The following is a 6672-nucleotide window of genomic DNA, read 5'->3' as shown; positions in this document are numbered from 1 at the left end:
GAGTGCAACAGTAGGGAAAGCGTTGGATAGTGGGAGGGTAAAAATTACTATTCCTACTCCAGTAAATGCAACAGTAGGGAAAGCGTTGGATAGCGGGAGGGTAAAAACGGATATTCCCACTCCAGAGAGTGCAACAGTAGGGAAAGCGTTGGATAGCGTAGGGGTAAAAATTACTATTCCCACTCCAGAGAGTGCAACAGTAGGGAAAGCGTTGGATAGCGTATTGGTAAAAATTACTAGCCACTGCGGCAGGAGTCCTCGTCATAGGATCGAGAGCGGCGCGCGGAGCTCTAGCAGGTCTTCACCAGCCCCGTCCCTATCGCCGACTGCAGCCCGGGGAACGCAGCGCCCGACACACCGCGGCACCATGGGAAACGAGGCAAGCTACCCCCTGGCAATGTGTTCGCATTTTGATGCAGATTAAATTAAACGACTAGGAAATAGATTTAAGAAACTTGACTTGGACAATTCTGGTTCCTTGAGAGTCAAAGAGTTTATGTCCTTGCTAGAGTTACAACAGAACCCTTTGGTACAACTAGTAATAGACATATTCGATACAGATGGGAATGGAGAAGTGGACTTTAAAGAATTCATAGAGAGAGTATCTCAATTCAGTGTCAAAGGAGATAAAGAGCAAAAATTGCGATTTGCTTTCCGTATTTATGATATGGACAAAGATAGCTACATCTCCAATGGCGAGCTCTTCCAAGTATTGAAAATGATGGTTGGGAACAATCTCAAAGATACACAGTTGCAGCAAATAGTAGACAAAATCATAATTAATGCAGATAAAGACGGGGATGGAAGAATATCCTTTGAAGAATTCTGTGCTGTTGTAGGAGGCCTAGATATTCACAAAAAGATGGTTGTAGATGTGTGACTCGTCAGAGTACCACCTAACACTTCTGCTTTCTTCTCCATCTCCAAAGATCTGCTCAAGACGTCCGACAATGCTCTGTGTATTTAATTGGAAGTATTTTTCTCTGTGAAGCCACATTTTCCAACATGAGCCTCATGAAGCCAACTAAGTGTTATTGAACTGTAATTCTCTCAATAACCCAGTGTAGCACTTTAAAGTCTGAAGGACAGCAAGATGGAAAGAGCATATCAGTGTGGTGGAGAATGGGAAGGCGTTTGGCTTTTAATTATTTTTCTTCTTTTATAACAAGGAAATATATATATATAGCTTTCTATATGTAGTAGTTAGATGGACTTTAATTTAACCCCTTCGACACTCATGACGAGCTGGGCTCGTCATGGTGTAGCCTTCTCATACACTGATGACGAGCCCAGCTCGTCAAAAAACAATGAAAATAAGCAATTCCCAGCACAGGAGGGGAATTGTCTTAGCAGCCATGGAGTTAATATACTTGATTCAGAAACAAAACTAGAGTACAAAGTGCCAAGCAGAACATACAGTTCAATTTATGAATATCAATCCTTACTTTTATTTCACACAGTTTTATATATATAGTAGAAGAATGTAAGCTTGTATCTGCTTGTTTGGTCGGTTTTCTTTTCTTTGTGACGTTTGAGATGTCTATATAATGACCAGTTCATGCAGCATTGCTTCTTGAACAATCTGACATAAGAGACGTGTGTTTTATTTATGCTTAGTCATATATTACCAGGGACTGTGTCTCTTTGCAAGTAGCTTTAATAATTCATAGTATGAGAGAAAGTAGTTTAATACCATGCCAAGGGTTTAATCCCTATGTGCATAGAATAACTGCTGAGTGTTTACATTTGGACACTTATCTGTTACCAAATGAGCTGGTTGCACAGTTGCATAAATTGAATATCCCGAATTATTTGTAAATGAACATATTTCAGGGCGTGTTTTATATAAAACCGATATACACATTAAAAAATATATATATATTTCTATTCCCACTCCAGAGAGTGCAACAGTAGGGACAGCGTTGGATAGCGTAGGGGTAAAAGTTACTATTCCCACTCCAGAGAGTGCAACAGTAGGGAAAGCGTTGGATAGCGTAGGGGTAAAAATTACTATTCCCACTCCAGAGAGTGCAACAGTAGGGAGAGCGTAGGATAGCGTAGGGGTAAAAATTACTATTCCCACTCCAGAGAGTGCAACAGTAGGTAAAGCATTGGATAGCATAGGGCTAAAAATTACTATTCCCACTCTAGTGAGTTTAACAGTAGGGAAAGTAATGATTGAATATATCAATAAAAAAATTAAATATTAATACCAATAAAAAATGTCTTACAATGAATTACCAATTTAATAATATGTCATAATTAATCAATTGGAAATACAAATAAATATTAGTTATTCAAATTAATTACCTATTCATAATTAATTAACAACAAATTGATTTTCAATAACAAAAACGAATTATTAATAAAATTAATACCAATTAATAATTAATTAACAGTACATTAATTATCAATACACAAAAAGTAATTTTAATATGTAATTAATTACAACTAAATTACTTCCCACCCTATTCTCCTATAAACCCACAACCCTCTACGGAAAAAAACATTAATACAATTAACATAATGATCAAATATTAAAAACTAATTACCAATGAATAAAAATTAATTACCAATTAATTCAAAATAAATACCAATAAATAAATAAAAATATTTATTCATTACAAATAAATTACTTCCCACCCTATTCCCTTATAAACCCACAACCCGCTACAGAACTAAAACGCAAAATTAAATTAAAAATAATTAGTAATATCTAAAAATGTATATTTAATTTAATATAATTAAATTACTTCCCACCCAATTCCCCTATAAACCCACAACCCGCTACAGAATTAAATTACGCAAAAAATTAAATAACATAAAATTCATTACTTAAAATAAATTACAATAATAATATACACTTTTCACACATATACTAACATACAAAACACTTTAAAAATTTGATATTATTGAAAATTCGATATATTTTAATAACTATATTACATACTTCGATATTTTGACTTTCTATATTTTAAAAAATTGATATTATATTACTTACCTTCAATTCGATATTTTTCACCACTATATTCTGTCCATTCGATATTTTGTCCATTCAATATTTTGACTTCAATATTATGGCTATTCTATATTTTGAATTCGATATTATGTCTAGTTACCTCTCCATGGACTGAATAATTTAAAAAAATTAATATGAGTTAAATTATATCGATGGCACTTGTAGAACGGCAAAAACATTGTTCAGTTTGACCCTTTTTGCCAGGTCACCCCCCAGCTTTTTGCCTTCTGTTGTGGATCCTGTTTTTGTTGCCATTAGGACTCTATCCCTGGTAACCAGTGGTAAAATGCTTGTGCTATCTCCCTAAAACATGATACATTTGGCATCTACCTGATTGGTACATTTAATTTGCTTGCAAGTCTGTATTACATTGTACTACATGTACCCAGATACTGTAAATTGAATGCTGCTAGATGGCTGAAGTACTCATTGTACCACCCACTAAAGTAGCATTCTAAAAAACATGTCTTAGATTGGCAACTGCAGCCTGTGTGGCTACTGCCATATCTACCTGGCAAAATAAACCTTTTGCCAGGCCTAAACCTTCTTCTTTAATAATTATAAGTCACCTCAAAGGTATGCCCTGATGACCCATAGGGCAGGGTGCATTGTATTTAAAAAGTAGGATATGTGGGTTTACATTTAACATGTCCTGACAGGGAATAACATCTAAAGTCCTTTTTCAGTGTTGTGAGGCTTTTTTCTCCTATAAGCTAACATTGGGTTACCTTATTACATTTATTAAGTGCTAAGTTCAGATAGTGAGCATATGGAGATTTGCTGTTTAAACTCAAATTAATTGTAATTTCAAATCCTCTTTAAAGGCGAAGACAAGTTTTAAGTTACAATCCTGAAAATGTAACTTTGAGGAAATTGACATGTTCTTGTCCCAATCGTCTGTGCCTTCTGTTAGTGTATTACTTCCAGACAGTAACACAGAGGGGGCTTAAGTTTGGACAGGTTGGGCCATCCTGGTTGGATGACTGGGGAAGGGCTGTGCTCAAGACCACTTACACCTCAAAGGGCTTTGCCTACGTCGCACTGAAAGAAACCTGACACCAGGCCTGCACTACCTTTTGTCACTCTTAGACGGTTTTGTCACCCCCAGACAAAGGAAGGGGATGAACTCTTCAAAACCAAATGTTGGGGGAGGACAGGGAGTTCCCCACACAAAGGCTGGCACCAGATATAAATATTGGACCTGCTTGGACCAGCAAGTGGACTTGTCTAAGGAACCTTCTGGTCTCTGCTCAAGTGAGTCCCTTATCCCCATGTGGTGCCTCCTCATGTCCTGGACCCTTGGCAGGCATCAGAGTGTATTCCTCCTAAATAAAAGTTGGAAACCTAAACTTTGGGCTCCTCGCCTCTATGAGGAGGCTCATTCACAACAATAATCTGCTGCCCATGACTACAGCCAATGCAAAGCTTCGCAACAACAGCAACAACCGCCTGCGGCGCTCGATTGGCTCTTTGCACTAAAGCAACCGCCATCCTCAATGCCACAATGCCCGACCTGCTCTTCACGGGACAAACATCCGTGATGCTCAGCCTCTTCCTTGCAGCCCCCAACATTGCGAACTGAACTATTTGTGGTCAATTAAGATATTGGGGACCGATGACTTTGGTCGGGAGTCACAACACTGCAATTACAATGCAACTGCACATGGGGCTCGATTACGATGTCGGTCGGAGTTGCCTCCAACCAACACTGTCGAGTCTCGGGAACGGCCGACCTCTGGTCAGCAGTCCAAACACCGCAATTACAATGCAACCGCATATGGTGTGGTCGCATACTCCCATTTCTCTATGGGAACTTGTGCTGCGGACATAAACCAGGTGTAGCACAAGCTCCCAAATGAGAAAAGGGAGATTCTGTTAATTCCTGCATGGCATGCACCTCAAGTTGCCTGCTACGTGGTGCAGGGATCAACAGGGGCTCAGCCTCCAACCAGAGGCCACATAGTGAAGGGGGGGCCCTTCTAGGGGCTTCCAAACTCACTTTCTGACAGGTTTTACATGTCGGAAAGCCTGGCATGGAAAACCTGCTAGAAACCGAGAATCGTAATCCCAACGGCGGAAATGCTATATATTGGGATTAAGGGCCGGTGTCCTTGAGCCCATCGGAATCCAGCTAGACCCACTAGGCTGTAATTAGGCGGTCAGAAGTGAAACAGCGATGAGGCTTGGGCAGTGCTTTCCGGGCCTCATTTTAATAAGGCCCTATATGTCCGATTTAGAAGATAACTTTTCAGCAGGTCTAAATTGATCCCTGTTTTGGACCTGTGCTTCATCACAGTCATCCTGAACTTGTGATTTCCTTCCAGTCTAGCGCAAACACAAGACCATGAGTGGCACTTTGGGCTTTTAGGTGCTATTTTCACTAAAAACTTCAAACTACTGATCGGATTTATGTTGTTCTGGTATCATTTAATTGATTAAAATGTACTCTACTTTTTTATGTTGGTTTGGGATTTTTGAAGATAAGTCTTACTGTTTTTGCACTAGGCTACCAGAGGGTTAAGCACAGGTTAATTTAGTGACTTGTGGTTCACCTTGGCAAGGATTGTGGTTGTTTCTTGAGTGGCGCATCTACCACCTTTCACCAATAACCCAATTCCTTACAAACATGGATACAACTCGCTTTTGCCATTCAAAAAGAGGTACCCCACTGCTCATCCATGAAGGTCATATTGCAATAATGAGTGCGATGTAAAAAATGTGAAGAAGGTATGTTGTCTCTTCCAGAATATTGGCCATATGTGTCTAATGTAGATCAAGGAAGATCAGATCAATGTTCGATTTTGATGGCAATCAGTAACTCCAATAGTTTCAATTAGATTCATCATAAATGTATCTTCTGTGGGTGTTCCTAAATTTGGGAAAGAGGACTGTTCTCTTGGACATAAGTCAGAAATGCCTGTCCTAGTCACTAATAACAAAAATGTATTCAAAGAAAAATACCAGACAATACTTCAGAAAAGTTTTCGATGAAAGTGAAAAAAATGTTTTCTCTAATATTGATTGAAAAGTCTGTAAAACCTATCCATTATATAACATACTAGATGGCTAGCACTCAAATTTCGGGCAATACAACATTAAAAAAAATGTATTCTTGCATCCATTTTACAGTAATTGCATTTATTTTAAGCTTCATACCCTGATGAGGCATCAAGGCTCATTTTTCTCAAGCACTTGGTGTACTTGATCTAAAGACTTTGTTGTACAGGATCTAATTTCCTCACTGGCTCGTAGGGTTTTTCTCACCATCAGACACCTGTTTTATAAATGTGCTCGCTTAATGAAAAATATAACAACATAGCATAACATTTGCAGAAGGGTAGCAATAGTGTGCAGCTTATTAGGGTAACTTACGTAAACCTAAGGCCTAAGTACCCTAAATTGAGCTATTTCATTAAGATCCTAAAATGAATAGTAATGTGTCATCAAGTTAACTTGTTCTGCCAGTCATCAAAAATAATCTGCCTCATACGCACTGGGATCAGGAGCATGAACTGAAAGGGGGTCTTTAGGAGATTCAGAACTCAAGGGCGCACTGCCTAAGTTTATACGTTACAGTGTGTAAAGTAGAATGTTGCTGTGTAGTGCGTAAAGAGCAGACGGAAAACACCCTTAACCGTCCAGAAAAGTCAAAC

At 38.7% G+C, this 6672-nt stretch overlaps 1 pseudogene; it reads left to right on the top strand.

Moving 5' to 3' along the window:
* Positions 1–244: 244 nt before the first annotated feature.
* On the top strand, positions 245–1110 carry LOC147708047 (calcineurin subunit B type 1 pseudogene; annotated as a pseudogene).
* Positions 1111–6672: the final 5562 nt, after the last annotated feature.

Source organism: Lissotriton vulgaris, chromosome 6 (genome assembly GCF_964263255.1).
Source record: "Lissotriton vulgaris chromosome 6, aLisVul1.2, whole genome shotgun sequence".
NCBI lineage: Eukaryota > Metazoa > Chordata > Amphibia > Caudata > Salamandridae > Lissotriton > Lissotriton vulgaris.
Note: the sequence above shows the minus strand (reverse complement) of the source record. Positions and strands in the feature narration are given on the sequence as shown.